This window comes from Felis catus, chromosome C1 (genome assembly GCF_018350175.1).
Source record: "Felis catus isolate Fca126 chromosome C1, F.catus_Fca126_mat1.0, whole genome shotgun sequence".
Lineage (NCBI taxonomy): Eukaryota > Metazoa > Chordata > Mammalia > Carnivora > Felidae > Felis > Felis catus.
Genome location: NC_058375.1, coordinates 40,064,688 through 40,082,803, shown reverse-complemented (window position 1 = coordinate 40,082,803; position 18,116 = coordinate 40,064,688). Strand labels below are relative to the sequence as shown.

Genomic DNA, 18,116 nt, shown 5'->3' with positions numbered 1-18,116 from the left:
AACCGTAGTATGTTCACTATTAACATGGTAACACTTGGGCTCCTGGGTGGCTCAGTCAGTTGAGCGACCGACTTCGGCTCAGGTCATGATCTCATGGTTTGTGAGTTCAAGCCCCGCATCGGGCTCTGTGCTGACAGCTCGGAGCTTAGAGTCTGCTTCAGATTCTGTGTCTCCCTCTCTCTGACCCTCCCCCATTCATGCTCTGTCTCTCTCTGTCTCAGAAGTAAATAAACATTTAAAAAATTAAAAAAAAAACATGGTAACACTTGCAAAATTTGTCTAGAATGGTGCTTCCAACCAACTTTGGGTCACCTCCTTTGAGAATCTGTTGCTGGGAGTCACAGACCCTCCTGCCACAAAAGCACAGAGGAGTCACATCTTATGCAGAGGTTAAATTCTAAAGATGGTCTGTAAGGCAAAAATCACATGTAATGGAAATTATTCTTGAAAATCCTTTGAATTTCCCCTAAAGTCCGGAGCACATTGTCTACACAGTAGTTAGTTGGTTTATATTTGGAAGCCATGTAGTATAGAAAAGCTTTTCTTTATAAAATGGAATCACCATCCACACAGCAAGATGCTTACCTATAAAAGAGGCATGAAGAAAGTCACATTTTTTGCAGGACCAGCATATTTGTGCCTTTACATACAAATTTTAGCATCATCTTTAAGGGGTTCATGGACCTCAAAGCTCAGGCATGAACCTCAAGTTAAGAACTTTTTATATAGAGCTTTAAAATGTGCAAGGCTCTTATCATGCAGTAGCTTCTTTTAACCCTCAAAGCCATCCTTTGAAATGGATTTCATTGATACTATTGCTACTTTATAGATGAGGAAATTGAGATTCAGAGAGGGAAAATGAATTTTAGTTCGAAGACCTGGTCTCTTGTCCAATGACTTTGCCCAAAGACTCCTCATTCAACTGCTTTGATGGCCACCTTGGAGGGTTGTACTGATCCTTCGTCCACTTGTCAATGGAAAAGGAGGATGTGTGACCTTAGACTAGTTACCTAACCACTCTAAAACTCAGAAGCTCTGTTTGCAAAATAAAGATAATAATATCCACTGAGTAGTGTCCTTGTAGGATTAAATGAGCCATTAGATATGAAATTGCCTGGCAGGGTGCCTAGGATGTTGCAAGGGCTTCCTAAGGGTTAGCCTTTCTTCTCCATCTCTGCTGGCACTCCTGGGAAATCAAACAGATAAAAGTCTTCCTCTGCACAGTGTCATCTCCCCTCCTGACCCGCAAAGGTCTTCAAAGAGTTAGAGTCCTGAGCAAAACTGCTTAAGAATATGCAAATTATTTTTCTTGTCTTTGAAATTTCTGGATTCTCAATGCCATTTATTGAGCACTGAGTGGAGAGCAGAAGAGCAGGCACCAGAGGTCTGTTCATCACATATTTTGTGTGACTTTGGTTAAGTGTTTTCAATTCAAGAAGTGCTTATGGAAAAACAAATGCCTCATTCAGGCTTTCAAGGTCCTTCATCCACCTCTGCTTGAACCCTCCAATGGCTTCCCATTTCACTTAGAGTAAAAGCTCAAGTCTTAACAAGGGCCTATGGAGCCTGGATTAGTCAGGGTCCAGCTGGCAAAACACAACTCACACCAGGTAATCTAGTAGAGATCATTTAATGCAGGGAGTTTGTTACAGAGGTATTAGAAGAGCTAAAAGAGCAACCAAGGAGGTGAGGCAACTGTGAGATTAGCAAATGAAGGGGCTGCTACTTTCCCTAGGGATGCAGGAATAAAGGGAGGGGCCCAAGGACTGGAGCTGTTCCACCAGAGCCTGAACCTTGGTAGGCTTGTCTGGTGGGAGCTGGAGCCATGGGGGGCAGTAGCCCCTGCTAGATATACCACTTGAAACAGAGAGAGTGAGAGATATACTTCGCTTTTATTCCCTCCCTCTCTAATCTGCTAGTGCCTCCCATTGGCCAAATGTAACCAGAAGCCAGAGGGCAAGGGAAAAGTACAGAGAAGAATGATATGCGAGGAAACCAGCCATTGATGGCATAGGACCTTTACAATATGGTGCACCCCTCCTCAGTCTCCTATCATGTCTCTGGTCTCTGGAATCATGTTGGAAATCTCACACTTTGCTCACTCTACTCCAGCCACATTGGCCTCCTCAGGATTCTTTGGATACTCCAGCCCTCTACATTTGCTATTCCTTCCATCTGGATTTTAACCACTAGATATCCACATGGCTCCCTTCCTTGCTTCTATCTCTTTCTAAGAGGGGCCTTCTCTGACCATCCTAATTAAGTTTCCACTCTCCTCCCCCACTCCTTATCTCTTTGTTGCTGTATTCTGCTCTCTAGCTTTTATGACCATTTAACATGTATGTATGCATATAGTTTTAGTGTTCACCTCCTTTCTCTAGAATGTAAACTCCATGAGGGCAGAGATTTTTTTTCTGCTTTGTCTACTGCTGTATCCCCAGTCCCTAGAACAGTGTCTGGAAAACGGTAAATACTCAGTATTTGTTGACTAAATGAATGGATAAAACAAGATCCAAATACTCCCTCATTTGTATTCATTTGTTCATTCAATAAATTCTCATGCAGTGGAGGGATTGAAGCAGGAAATGTAAGGAAGCAGTCTGAACAATTAGGATGCACTTCTGTTTCCCCATTCATAAGACACTGGGTTAGAGCAGGAAACCTCAAAGGACCCTTCCAGCCTCACCATTCTACAAATTTAAGAGTATTTCCCTGGCAGAAATACTTGGAAGATAAAATTAATCCTCTCCTTAATCAGCGGTTCCCACCTCTGCACGTGACTTGTCAGGGGAACTTTTCTCTGATGCTCACATGATGTGGGAACTTGTCACATCTTCCATCTCTGGGAACATCCTCACCTGAAATTGAAAGGTAAATATTTCAGTTGTGAGTCTCTCTGTCATGACTCAAATAATTTTAAAATTGCTTAGATGTCTTTGCCTAACAATGTTCAGATTGTTCTAATGCAGGGGAAAACGGTAGTTTTAGACACAGTAATATTGATAGCAGCTAGTAATTTCCATGTATTTCTCACAGTTATTGGCACTGGGAGGATTATCAAGGAGAACTTTTTAGTTATTAAAAAGATGTTCTATGTCAAGGAACTAGCATGGCACCTGGCAATAGAAGGTGCTCACTAGCTAATGATGTTTTCAATCATTATTTTCATGGAGTTGGGCTGGAAAATGCTTATTTCCTGGATGCTATAATGTCATCAGGGATCCCAGCTCAAAGGTCCTCAGTAGACCACTTTAGAGCTTAGGGCAATTCACTGCAAGAGTGGCAGAATGTTTGTATAAATGAATTGAAGGTTTATGACTAGGGGTCAGAGGACAGACAGTTCAGTGTTGGCACAATCTTCCTCTCATTCATTCAGCAGATAGTCTCTAGTGCCTTTGTGAGAACAGAACTCCATCCCTGCCCTTAAGCAGCTCCTCATCTAGTCCAAAGGACAATATAATGTGCTGTTAACATCAGTTAATGGGTCTCAGTGCAATGGTAGGGTAAGGTACAGGGTATTTCCATGAGTATTTAGAACATCAAAGGTGTTGGGGTACCTGGGTGGCTCAGTCGGTTAAGCGTCCAACTTCAGCTCAGGTCATGATCTCATAGCTCGTGGGTTCAAGCCCCGCATCGGGCTCTGTGCTGACAGCTCAGAGCCTGGAGCCTGCTTGGGATTCTGTGTCTCCCTCTCTCTCTGCCCCTCCCCTCTGCCCACCGTGATCTGTTTCTCTCTCGGTGTCTCAAAACTAAAATAACTTTTTTTTTTTAATTTTTTTTCAACGTTTATTTATTATTGGGACAGAGAGAAACAGAGCATGAACGGGGAAGGGGCAGAGAGAGAGGGAGACACAGAATTGGAAACAGGCTCCAGGCTCTGAGCCATCAGCCCAGAGCCTGACGCGGGGCTCGAACTCCCGAACCGCGAGATCGTGACCTGGCTGAAGTCGGACGCTTAACCGACTGCACCACCCAGGTGCCCCTAAAATAACTTTTTAAAAAATTAAAAAAAAAAGAACATCAAAGGTGTTTCCAAAACTACATTTTTATTTTTTTGAGAGAGAGAGAGAGAGATGAGGGGCAGAGAGAGGGGGAGAGAGAGAATCTTAAGCAGGCTCTGTGGAGCCTGACACAGGTCTTGATACCATGACCCTAGAGATCATGACCTGAGTCAAAACCTAGTCGGACACTTAACCGACTGAGCCACCCAGGCACCCCCAAAACTACACCTTGAATCAAGCACAGATTTTGTTTTGTCCCTTCCCTTACCAGTTCTAGCAAAAAGAGAAAAGGAACTAACATGGTAAGCAATTATCATAGCATTTAAAAGACTATATTGTTTATTTATGCGGTCATTTATTGTCTGTTCCATCCTTGAAGGCAGGGAATTTTACTTGTTCTGTTAACTGCTTTCTCCCCAGCTTCTAGAGCCAATTTAGATGCATAATAAGACCCTGATGTGTATTTATTGGTTGATAAACTAGACCAGTCAAGTTTAGGCCACTGTATAGGAAAAAGATATAAAACTGGGCCTTGGCCAAGGGAAAGAAGTTGAAAGAGCCCTGAGGTCCTTAAAGTCAATGAGGTCCATGGTCATTGAGAGCTGTGCATATGGGACAAGGTTGCAGAGATCAGAGGTGTGGCCAGATCATAGAAGTCTTGAATGCCAGTCAGGCCAAGCATCTTGACCTGTGTTCTAAGGCCCTAGAGAGACACAGAAATATTTTTAACTGGATTGAGGCCTTCTCAGTCTCCTGCTCCATGACCTTCTCTTTCTTTCCAAAGAGCTTTCCAAGTTTCTTTGGTGTCACTTGCTTTATTTGGACTGGCCCAGAGTTATTTGGGAGTTCTGTAACCAGCAGAAGTCCTTCAGCACGTGAAAGAAATCCAGTTATCTGCTCCCCCTTCCCTAAATTCAACTGAACCTAACCCAAGCCCACATTCTTCCTGTAATTAAACCCAAACTCCAGCTAAATTAGGCAAATATTTTATTTTATTTTTATTTATTTATTAAAAAAATTTTTTAATGTTTATTTGTTATTGAGAGACAGAGAGAGATAGAGCATGAGCATGGGAGGGGCAGAGAGACAGGGAGACACAGAATCCAAAGCAGGCTCCAGGCTCCAAGCTGTCAGCACAGAGCCCGACGGGGACTCAAACTCACAAACTGCGAGATCATGACCCGAGCTGAAGTCGGATGCCTAACCGACTGAGCCACCCAGGCGTCCCTAGGCAAATATTTTAAAATGGTAACTCAAAAAAGGGTGTTTTAGTAATTGTGTGATGAAGATGTCAGATCTCTGTCATCTCATTGCAGCCTGAAGGATAGTTGAGAGGGAAGTCGCTTTGAGAGATTTTAATAATGTGTCCAATTCTTGATGTGTATGAGGATGATGACAACTGGATGTCAGCTTCAGAGAGGAAGGGTCAAATCTGCTTCGGTATGTCTGTGCTACCTGCCTTGTATCTCAGGGTCTTAAAAAAATTATTATTGACAAAACTCTATATTCATTGGCAAACATTTCTTAAGCATTTACTAAGTTCCAGACATTGTCCTAGATGCTGGGACCAGGGAATCTGTGTTCATAAGAAGCCAAATCTTTGCCACAAGGACCTTTTCATCTAGTAGGGAAGATTTGACACAGGCCTTACGATCGTCACAAAGAGTTTTCTTTATTTATCAGGTGTGATTTACATATATTTTTTCATTTAGCCCTCACAGAAACCCATTGAATTTGATACTTTTATTTACATTTTATTAGAAAAGGAAACTAACTGTTGTTAGATCAGTAAGTGGTACAGTGGGAATTTGAACTTTGGTCTGACCCCAAATCCATGCTCTTTCCACAGTGGCTGTGTCTTGCTTTAGAGATCTGGTGTGCGTGTAGGGAGTAGAGCAGGAGAAGGGCAGTCACACGGCACGTCAGAAATCATTAGGAATGATGAAGGTACAAATGGAAGCTGGCTCAAATTCCATAATCGTGACCAGGACCAACATGTACTAGACATTCACTATGTGCTCCCCCAAGTGCTAAATCATTGAATCCTTTCAACAGTCTGATAAGGTAACTATTCTTAAATTTCTACCTGTAGGGGCAAATGTGCCTTAGAGGTCCCCTCCCTCTGGCTGTGTCAGATGAGGCAAATATCCCTGGAGGAGGTAGTGAGACTTAGCGGAAAGAGTTTATAAGTTTTGGAGTCAGACAGACTGGACTAGAATTCCACCTTCCCTGCGGCCAAGCTGACGATGCTGGAAAATTGCATCTGACAACTCCACACCTCTGATTTCTTACCTGTAAAATGGGAAAATACTGTGTGCTTCAAAGAGGTGTTAGGAGGATTACAGAGAATGTATTCAAGCCTCTGGCTCCTGGTCTGTACTCACAAAAAAGCAGCCATTTTTATTATCTCTGCTCTGAGCTCCCAGACCCCATCCCTGGGCCAGGCCTGGCCATATTAGCATGTGGAGTCTATTCTTTTCCCTGACCTGCTTCAGCTTCCCTTGAGCAGCCCTAGGCAACTGTCTGAAAGTGGAGGAGGAGGTGCTGCCTGTAGCCACCACCCTGCCCAGCTGGTGATGACCTGGAACGCCAGCCTGGCTCTCTTAAGTCACCAAGGCACATGGGACCGGTCAGCCTGATTCAGATGTCTTACTCCTTTTGTAATTCTTCTCAGGGGTGTCCTGACCTCAAGACAGCAGTGGCTACAGTTGCTTTCATTTTATATTTAGCTCTCCCTGAGCAGAGAGATGGGGTGTGGCAAGCCTTAGCAGAGGGAGAAGGAGGGGGAGAGTTAATGGCCAGGGCAGGAGTGGGGATATGCAAAGTGAGCCCTCACTTGAGGGCCTTGACAGGACAGAATTTCCATCTCCAGGTACTCTTCTGTCAGCAGGTCACTTCTCAACGGGTCTTCTCGAATGCCAGGAACTTGGCTGGAAAGCCTCAGGCAACGCTAGGAGATACTTTTTAATTTATACCATAGCAAAACAGCCTGTGCTGATTTTAACCATATTTATCCTCTTTAAGTGCAAACCATTCCTAGCTTTTCCTTTTGCTTAGTCCAAGTCTTTAACAATCTGGTTAAAATGCCCCCTAAGCTCTGGCAGTGACCCCTCTGAAGGTCCCTGGCTAACCTCATGTGAATCTAAAGACAATGGTACAAGGTAAGCAGATCAGAAGTGGTTATCCCTAGATTATAGATGTGGAGTTCAGAGAGGCAGAGATAGTTGCTAGAGGTCACATAGTGTAAGCCTAGCAGAACAGGGAGCCAGATCTTCAGGTCTTAACATTACTCCACATTTTTTATTTCGAAAGTTGACAAGACAAATGAACTCAGTGACCTTGGAATAAAATCCACATTCTTTTTTTTTTTGAGGACTTTATTTATTTAATATGAAATTTATTGTCAAATTGGTTTCCATACAACACTCAGTGCTCATCCCAACAGGTGCCCTCCTCAATGCCTATCACCCACCCTCCCAACCTTCCCACCCCCCCATCAACCCTCAGTTTATTCTTAGTTTTTAAGAGTCTCTTATGGTTTGGCTCCCTCCTTCTCTAACTTTTTTTTCCCCTTCCCCTCCCCCATGGTCTTCTGTTAAGTTTCTCAGGATCCACATAAGAGTAAAATCCACATTCCTAACTAAGGTCTGCAAAAGCCTGCATGATCTGGCCCTGCTTAGCAATCCAGAGTCTGCTGGCATCTCTGTTTCTTCCCTCACTGTTCTTCTGCCCCTTTTGTCCATTCGTTTCTTTCCTAGATCCCCTCAAACTCTCCCCACCTCCAGGCCTTTGCACTGATGTTCTTTGCTTGGCTCTTCCACAATGACTCCTTCTCATCCTTCAGGTTCCATTTCAAAGTCGTTTTCTGAGGGAGAAGACCCCTACCCTAAGTAGAACCCCTCTGTTATTTTCTCCCACAGCACCTTCCTTCTCAGCCTTTATCCAATCTGTAATTATTTATTAATGAGCATATGGATGAATAACTTGGTGCCCAAGACATTCATCGTTATTAATTTAATTATTCACTTATTCAGCAAATATTTATTGAGCACCTACTAAGTGCCATTCTTTCAGGAGCTGAGGTCATAGTAGTGAGCAAAATAGGTACCAATCTCTACATGAAGGGGAAATTTTCTAAAGGATAGAAGAAAAGCAAATGGAGTTAGTGTCACCCCAAGTGTTTTGGCTTGAACGACTGGTAGGATGGTGCTGCCATTTGCTGAAACGGTGAAGAGAGCAGGTTGGGTGGACAGGAGGGTAAAAAGCTATTCTTTTATTGTTAAGTATAAGATGTCCTTAAGACAGTCAGGTGGAGGAGATGTCAACTTGGCAATTGTGTATTTGGCTCCAGAGTTCAGGGCAGAGATCTGGGCTGGAAATACACATGAGAATCATCTGAACATTAATTATACTAAAAGCCATGACCCTGGATGAGTGATCCTGGGGAGTGAATGTAGTTAGAGAAAAGGCCCAAGAAACCAGCCTTCAACATTTAGAGGTCAAAGAAATGAAGAAGAAACTCGAGAGATGGCCAGAAAAGTAGGATAGGAAGCAGGGTCTTTGATTGAGAATGAAGATGGGGGAGGGGGTATTGGAAATTTGAAAAGTGAGGAGAAAGCAGGAAAGCACCATCCAAGAGGGAGGGAGAGAAAATGAATTAGAGAAACAGTGCTACTGCAAGTAGTCTCGGGGCCCCTGTGAGGCTAGTGGTCCCTAATTTAAAGGGAGACTGAGGGCATTAGCATGTATTTTCCTCTTGTCATGTGCAGCTGTGAAGGTGCAGGAGAAGAGTAGCTGGAGAGCTAGCAGGTGCAGTGGAATGAGGGCTGGCCAGGACATCATGAATGCATGCAAGGCACGGTTAGATGTTTGATCTTGGAATTTACACTGGCTAGGAAGGGAATGAGGACAGTGGGGGTGGGGGAGGGGGAAAGGGACAGTACAAGGCAAATTGAAAGTCCCAGTGGGATTGAGTCAGTTTCCCAGAGGAAGTGGGAGAGGACGTAGGCACTGACAGAGACACTTGCAACTAACATTAGGGTATTCAGATCTGAGGTCTGAGCAGGAAGGGAGTAATGAGGTGGAAGGGGAAGCAAAGGCTGAGGAATTGAGAAGCCAGGATATTGGAGGCATCATCCATATGCGTATTGAAATCATTAAGGCTTATGATGAACTAGTTTCGGAGTCTTAGTGTGGTTTGGGGGGAGTGTGGGAGATGAGGTATGTGCCCAGCACACAGTGGGTTCTCAATCAATGTCATTTAGTCTTTTATTTGCTTAGTATTTGTTCGGGGCACTGAGGCTTCTCCCTCAGCTGCTTTCAAAGCAGAACTTCATTGAGGGTCGTGGCGTGGCTTGGTGGGTGGGGACGGAGGGTAGGAGACACCCTTGGGGCCCAAGCTGGCTCAAGGGAATGCGCGGGTCCCCGTGCTGAGGCTGCCCCACAGTTTAGGGTCCAGGCCCTCTGCCGGCTGCCGGCTGGACGCCCACCAGAGCTGCACGCCTCCGGCTCCGCGGCAGCAGCAGCAGATGGTGAGAAGTGGGTGGGCTGGGGGTATCTGCAACTGATCCCACAGTTGCTGGATTAATGAGGCCTCGTGCCCGCCTTCTTTTCTGCAGTGTGCCAGCCGACAGTAGCTTCCTTTGCTGGGGTGGGTTTGTTTGTGAGAAATTTTTTGGCAGTGAAATCTCAGCACCTGATGAAAACTTCCTCTCCCCCTCATTTCTCCCCCTCCCCTTCTTCCTAGACTGGTTCTATGTATTCTTGGGCCTCGAGCCTTCCCTGGGGTTCCTTCTAGTGTCAGCATGGTGTAGCTGAATTCACATAGACCTGGTTCTGCATTTACAGATAGGGACACTGAGGCCTAGAGAATTTAATCATTTATTCTGTAGCAGGAGGCTCAGGACTCTACATATATTCCATGCCCTTCCGGTGTCTAGCTACATCCCCGGGTTGACATAGACTTCATGAATGAGAACTTGGATGGTTCGTATTTAAGGCTCAGACATATATAAGCGTAACTGATGGGCACTGAGGTCATGGGGATAGGGGCGTTAGCAGCCAGATTACAATTAAGAACAACAGGGTCCCAAGAGAAAACATCACTGTAAGTGAGGAAAGCATCTGGCACAGAGGTCCAGACTAGCAAACAGGCTCGAGGATGAAAGGGACTAGACGAAAGGCACTTCTTAGCCCACTCTGACCTACCTCCACCCCTGCATATCCAAAAAATGATTTTACTAAGTCACCAGGGGTCTAAGCAACTCAATGGTAGGACTGTTCCTTCCCTAGCCAAGTGGGATAAGAGAAAGGGAGGGTGCATCCCATATGATGAGCAAGAATGAGAGAATGAGCAAGAGAGAGAAAAATGAGCCCTGTAGATCTGGAGGTAAGCAAAGACACTGAGATCTTCCAGTTAGTGGGATGGCAGGAATTGAATCCCCAAGGAGCATCAGAGGTCAGAAATAGGTCAGTGCTGCTGAATGGGGAGTCCTTAGATGCATGGAAGACTGATGCAGGCAGCAATAAGGCAATGGAGATATGGAGGCAGGTGGGGATGGAACTCCTAGAGGTGGGGATAGCAGGCATTTGTAGGGGCATTGGACATCTGGGTGGGTCTGAAGACCAAAGTGAGTCTCTTCAATGTGGTCAGACTGGGAGGCATAGGTAATGGCCAAGTGGGACAGGGTAATAATCAAACTTAAATCAGTGAGGCAAAGTTGTCTAACCTTTTTCACATAGTGTCATACATACAATAATATTTTTTTTGTCCCAATAGGGTAGAGGGACAGGCTGTTTGGGGTCAGAAATAAATGGCCTGGGGACTCTGACAGCCCAGAGCATCACCCAGCTGCTCAGAATGTCAAGGAAATAGAATGAGAACATCAATAAGAATGTGTTCACTGGCTGGGAAACCCTGCAGTAAGGAATGTATTTTTTTCTCATGTAATGAGAAGCACAGGGAAGACAATCCAGGCTGCTGTAGCAGCTAAGAGATGCTACTGAGGACCATGGTGCCTCATGTGTTTCAATTCTTTCATTCATGGTTATTGGCTGTTGCCTTCATAGTTGCAACATGGCACCTGCAGCTCCAGATATCACATCAGCATTCCAGGGGGGAAGAAAGAAGAGGTGGGGAGGACAATGACAAAGGGAAAGTAGAATGTCAGCTGAGTTTGCTGTCTTTGAGATCTTTCCTGGAAACCTCACCAGGGACTTGTTACATCTCATTGGCCATAGCTGTGTGATGTGGCCACCTCTAGCTGTAAGAAAAACTGAAAAATGTTTTGAAGCTAGGCGTTTTGTTGCCTTAATAAAATTAGGTTCTGTTAGAAAGGAAGAAGAGAATTAATATAGGCAGTTTTGCGTGGTTTAATATAAACCATGAGGCAGGAAGAGGAGAGGATGAGGCTAGTTAAGCAGTCAGAGCCTAGATAATGCAGGGCCTTGAAGTCATGCTCAGACATCTGCACTGTCACCTGTTTGGGACTCTCCTCAGGGGATTTAGGCAGGGAAGGCATTTGGTCAGGTGGATATTTTAGGCAGCTCATTCTGACTGAGGGGATAGGAGGGGTACAGATGTTAAGGAAGGGAGGTCTCCTGTGAGGTTAGTGCCAGAATCCATGTACATAGAAGATGTCCAGTTGTCTCTGATGAGCAGATGAGACTTAAACTAGGATAGCAGCCATGAAGAGGGGGAGGAGGGGATGAATTTGGGAAATTTTCAGGAGGTAAAATTCACAGGATTTGGTAATTGATTGGATGGTTGAGGGAAAGGGGTAGAGTTTAAAAATATTCCTGGGTTTCCCACCATTGATTGGGACGTGGAACAGAAGAGAAAGAGCTTGTCTGGAATATAATATTTGTTCAAAATCACACAAGAAATTGGTGGTAGGGCTGGAAATTGAACCCAGGTCTCCTGAGCCAGTGTTCCTTCCATTACTGCACTTGATACTCTAGCCTCTATCCTCTGGAGCCTGGAGAAACAGTGCACTCATCTCTTTGGACACACTGATTCTTTTCCCCCTTTCTCGGTCTACCAAGTTGAAAGACCAGGGATGAAGTTAAAATGGCGGTGGCATCTGCTTCTGGGGGGCCCAGTTTGATGAGGGTATTCTGACAGAGCGGGCAGAGGGGCCACCATAAACATCACCCCAGTTCTCACTGATGTGATGGGGTCAGAGAGTGCTTGGTCTGAGCATTCGCTTCTCCCACAATTATTCTTTCTCTAATCCCTGCTTCATGTTTGGCTGGCACATTAATTTCCTTTTGCTGTTGTAATAAATTACCACAAACGGAGTAACCTTAAAATGTCAGTTTATTCTCTTACAGTTCTGGAGGTCCTTACCTTTTTCAGCTTGTAAGAACCACCTGCATTCCTTGGCTCATGGGCCCAATCTTTTCCTTCTGTCATCACATCTCCTACTACTGATTGATCTCCCTGCTGCCTTCTTGCTGCCCTTATGATCATATTGGGCTCACCTAGATAATCCAGGATAATCTCCCCATCTCAGGATCCTTAACTTTTGCACACATTTGCAAAGTCACATTTATCACATAAGGTAACATATTCTCAAGGTTCAAGGGTTAGGGTGTGAACATCTTGGGGGGCGTTATTCAGCCTACCACAATTGAGCACCTTCACTGACATTCTTTTTGTGCCCAATCTTGTGCTGACAAGTAGGTCACCGTCCTTTCCCCTGATGAGCCTACAGTTTAGTGGTGAAGGCAGAGATGTAAACAGCAAATTACTCTGCAGGCTGAGAGACGGAAGCACAGGGACTTTGGGAGCCCAGGGGAGTGGTACATAATCTGACTGGGAAGTCAGGGAAGGAGCTCCCGAAGAGATGGCATCCATGCTGAATTTTGAGGAATGTGTGAGAATTAGCCAGATGAATAATGATGAGATGATGGTGATGATGTTGCTAATGATGATGATGGTGATAGCAAACATTTTTATTGCTATTGCTATTTTCCAGGTTGTGTTTTAAGCACTTAACACATATTAATTCATTTGATTCTTCCAGTACCATATAAAGTGGGTGCTTTATCATCCCTATTTTATATATGAGTTCATTGAGGCTGAGAGAAGATGATCCATTGGCTGGAATGTGGGTCCTTCCCACTACTTTTAAGGTAAAGGTCAAAGTCCTCTCTGTGGCTTGCAGGGGTTATCAGGTCCCTGCTACCACTCCCAGCCCAGCCCCAGCCCCACCTCCACTGCTGAGTCACTATGCTCCTTCCCGCTGAGCCTCCTCTCCACCTCTGGCTCTTTGTCCATGCTCTTCCCCTCTGCCTAGGATGAGGGATGCCCATCTTGTCCTTCAGACCTCAGCTCAAATGCCACAGTAGCAGGGCATTCCTTGTCCTCTGATGGGCAGGTGTCCTTGTTACTTTCAGAGCAGCCTGTACTTGACTTTAACAGCATTCGTCCCCAACTGTATACAAACATCTCTTTTGTCCCCTCATTGTATCCTCAGTACCATACAGTAAGTAATTAATAAATATTTGCTGAATCAATGAAAAACATAAAGGAAAATGAAAATCTAGGAGAAAGCAGGAGCAAGACCATCAGAGACCATCTAGTCCCTAACACCTTCCCTTAACTTCTGGGAAACTGAGGCCCAGTGAGGTACAGTGATATCACACAGTAAGTCAGGGGGCTGAGGATTCTGACTCCTGGTCCTGGGTCACTTCCATGGTTCCCATTGTGATGCTCCTGACCTTGCCCCAATGCCTGCCTGTCCAAGTCTCATTCATCCTTCAAGGTAAAGCTGATTCCTACACATGTCTAAGGATGCCTTTCTTATTACACTTCAGTCTCACCCTTCCCTACCAAAGTTACACTTGACTGTTTTTTTTTCTCTGTGCTCCCCAAACAACCTCTGGTTTTGTTCTTGTCCTTCAGTGCTCTGCCTGCGTTTGAGCTCTTCCAAGGTAGGCACTGCATTTGATTCCTCCATCCCCAAGGAAGCATGCATACAGTGGTACAAATGTGGGGTGTCAAAGTGTGCTGTGAGACAGGAAAGGAGAGGGATATGGGATTGTCCAGGAATCCCTAACCCAGCCTGAGGGGTATGAAAGGTTCTCAGGAGGGACTGAATTGTGAGCTGAACATGTAGGATTAGTCATGTGGATGATGTGTGTGTGTGTGTGTGTGTGTGTGTGTGTGTGTGTGTTGAGTGAAATGGGGCCTGGTTGGGGGAGGAGCAGTGGTTCAGAAAGGGCATTTTAAGGAAAGGAATCCTAATGTTTGTAGGATGGGATAAGGAGCTAGTCACCTAGGGTAGGATTGGGCAACCCAAAGCCCTTTTTTCTCCCAAGGATTCAAATGAGGAGATTGAACTGACTTCCAAGGGCTTTCCATAGCTAACTAAGCAGGCAAAGACCAGGCTGACTGTGTGACAAGTGGGGGAAGGCTGCCCTTTACAAATAGTCTAATTGGATCTGTTTGTCATCTTGAGACAGAACATATGAGTCTTTCTTGTGCCTACAGCAAAGACAAGCAGGGCTTGGGGATATCAGTATTCCTCTGCTATCCTCCCACTGCTGTCTACCTATGTTCCTTAGCACCTATCGCCATCCCCTCACCAATCCCTGGAAGGCCTGTCTCCACTCCATCTTGCCTAGCTGCTTCCCACTGTACTGCACAGGCTGTCCAAGCTGCCTGTCCTGCCCCAAGCCCCTGCTCAGGGCAATTCCCCCAAGCCATTCTTTGCCAGCAGGCCATGTTGTGTAGCATGTGACTTCAGCTCTGGCTTCAGGACCAGGTTGGTCTATGAGAAAGGGAATTAATTGTGCCAGCAGCCTGTGAATGCCAATGAACCAAGGCATTCAGGTTCCTCTCTCTAGAATTTGAACAGTTTATTTAGAGAAAATTGGACTGCTGGTAAAGGGAACATCACTGAAGAGTCCCAGGGAGGAGGTGGAATGGCAGAATCACTGTAGTGGCCAGGCACCAGAGGAGGGACCGACAGGGTCTGTGGTCCCTGTTGTATTGTTGTATTTCAAAAGGAGCTCAAATTCTACAAGGCTGAGTGAAATTTCCAAGTGCTTGTTCTCATATGCATCCTACTATTTCCTCCCTCCTTGAGGCTTTTTCCTTGTTCTTTACATCCACAGGCACCCACCAAACCCCCTTCCCCTGACAAATGGTCCGGCCCAAGCTCCTTGCCTCTGGGGATCTTTCTGGCTACTGTTTAATCCCTACCACTGTTGACCCTTGAACAACACAAGTTTGAACTGTGAGAATCCACTTACGTATGGATTTATTTTTACGGCACTGTAGATGTATTTTCTCTTCCTTATGTTTTTCTTAATAATATTTTCTCAGGGCACCTGGGTAGCTCAGTCAGTTAAGCATCTGACTTTGGTTCAGGTCATGATCTCATGGTTTGTGAGTTTAAGCCTCATGTTGGGCTCTGGGCTGACAGCTCAGAGCCTGGAGCCTGCTTCAGATTCTGTGTCTCCCTCTTCCTGCCCCTCCTCCACTCATATTCTGTCTCTCTCTCTCTCAAAAATAAACATTAAAAAATTAGAAGAATAATATTTTCTTTTCTCAAGCTTATTTTATTGTAAGAATAGCATATATAACACATGTAACATACAAAATATGTGTTAATCAACTGTGTGTTATTGTAAAGCTTCTGGTCAACAGCAGGCTATTAGTACTTAAGTTTTGGGGGAGTCAAAGTTATATATGGATTTTTGACTATGTGGAGGTCAGTGTCCCTAGGTCCAGTGTTGTTTAATAGTCAACTGTACTCTTCATCGAGTGCCAGGAACTTGACATATTTTATTTATAATCTGTCCTTCTCTGATCAGGACTCTCAGAGACATTAAACAATTTGCCCTTGGATCCAAACTTAGAACTTTCTTTCAATAGTGTTTGTCCTCCTTCTACCAGGCCATACTCTCTTTCCTCTCTGGGTACCAAAATACTGTTTCACTCCCCACAGATTTTTCAGAATTTCTTGTAATTCTCCTTCCAGCACAGAAGCTACCTGGCATGGCTAAATAATTGTTTCATATGGCTTTTCTTTATAACAAAACTCTAAAGTTCCTTTCTTCTCTTGTTTCCTGTCATAAGCCATTGCACAGTGCCATGTACAAAATAGGTGGGAGAAAAAAAATGCTGAATATGTTTCTTTATTGCTGTGTGCCCTACCTCAGTGCCTGGCCTGTGGCAGATGTCCAGAGCAGAGGTTCTCATGTAGACAAGGCTTAGGTTGATTCTCCCACCCCCAGCCTACCTTACATCACAGGTAGGTGGGGGTGCAACAAGTGTGGTATCACACTGAAAGGCCCTCAGTGTGGTTTAGTGGAAAGACCTTGCCTTGGAGCCAGACAACGGGTGTAAATTCCAATTCTGCGACATGCTGTAAAACCTTGGGCAAGATGCACAACATCTCTGAGCCTCTTCTGTCAGGTGTAAAATAAGGATTATAGTGCCTCCTACGAATGTTCTGAGGATTTGGAGGCAATACAGATAGCAAAAGGAGCTCTCATCATGGTGATATTGTTCACATGATGACTTTCTCTCTGAGGGAGACTTGAAGGGTCAGCTCCAAGTGTGGCTGGCTTAGCTTGTAAACATTTTTTATCCTATGGTCGGTCCTATCCTCAACCCCTTTCCACCTCATTGACTTTTGGTGGTTTAAATAGACTTGTCAACGAAATTTTCATTTTTAAACACTGTTGCTCATCAGTATTTAAAAACTCTCATTTTTAGTTTTTCCTTGTCAATTTGCTTGTAAATCAACGTTATTGCATCTGTTTTTCCATTAAAGAGTTGGGGATTACCCCAGGCACAATGCATTAATGTTATTTCCCTTGTTCCTTACATAACAGGACTCATCTCTACCTTTAATTGAAGTAAGGACCATTTGGTAATTGTTTTGGCTCTGATTATGACAGAATTGGCTCATAGCCAGGGTGGTATAACTGGGGGCTTTGAGGTCAGGCAGAGATAACAAATCTCTTCCGAATCTCTTTTTGCTCTATGTAAAAGGAGGATGATACTCCTGAGTTGGCAGAAGGACCAAATGCTAAATGTATAGTGCCTGGCATATTGGAAAGATAATAAACGCTTGTGCTCTTTCTAGAAATAATCTCTTAAACCTCAAGGACTTTGGTGGAAACTGTTTAAAATAATTACATGGTATCCTGGAGTGGCATGTGAGTCTACTTTGCATTTGAACCACTAGTAGATTAAGCTGGACTTGCATAGGGAAACCTTCCTGTAATTAACCTGGGGTTGGGTGATTTTAAGCCAGTTTTCATTCTGCTGCAGAAACAAAAAAAAAAAAAAAAAAAAAAAAAAAAGAGGAGACTGAAGAAATGCTATTCCTTTAATTGAAGGAACACTTTTATGTTCTCAGGTCTATTTTAATCTTAAGTGCCGATTACGCATCATTCTCTCCTGTTAACAGACACTTCTGTAAGTGATCTGCACAGAGAGAAATATGATTCTTACATAAATACTGTACCATGAGAAATTATCTTATTACTTAATATGCCAAAAAGCTAATAAGATAAAGGAATGCTACGAGTCATTTTTGGACAATATTAAAACTTGATTGTAGCTCATGGAAATAAAATGTAATTTCCTTTTATTATTCTCTTTTCCAGGTAGAACAAAGGCAGTGAAGGGTGTAGGGATATTATACAGCTGTGCTCCATGAGCATGTGTTAAGGCTGTGGAATGGATCCTGGCAGGATGACCTCAAATTAAGATTTTAATGACTCTTCCATTTAGAAGACACACTCTTTCCATTAATGCTGCCTTGTCAGGTATGATTTTTGAATTTGCAAGTGAAAGTAAAACACCCCATTTCCTATTCAGTTGTACAAATGCTTGCCTCTGTGTATTTGCATGTATATGTCTGTTGAAGAACAAATGCATAGTACTTACAGAAAGTAAGGGCAAAACAATTGGAACTGAGTTTCCTGAATTGCCTATGGTGAAAGGTGATTAAGTACCAAATTTTGACAAGGTTAAGGTAGTCAGACACAAATACTGCACAGGAGCCCTATGAGACTTTGTGAGTTTCAAATGTACTTTTAAGTGTTGTTCTTTGGGATTTAAATGTTTCATTTATAAGTGAACAAATAATG

At 44.1% G+C, this 18,116-nt stretch overlaps 1 long non-coding RNA gene across 1 annotated transcript in view; it reads left to right on the top strand.

The window, feature by feature from the left end:
* Positions 1-18,116, top strand: part of LOC102902450 — a 127,869-nt gene that overhangs the window by 107,277 nt on the left and 2,476 nt on the right. The window contains exons 10-11 of the long non-coding RNA XR_006584262.1: positions 5,851-6,065; positions 17,631-17,792. This is a non-coding gene — a long non-coding RNA (uncharacterized LOC102902450). The remainder of the gene's footprint in view (positions 1-5,850; positions 6,066-17,630; positions 17,793-18,116) is intronic.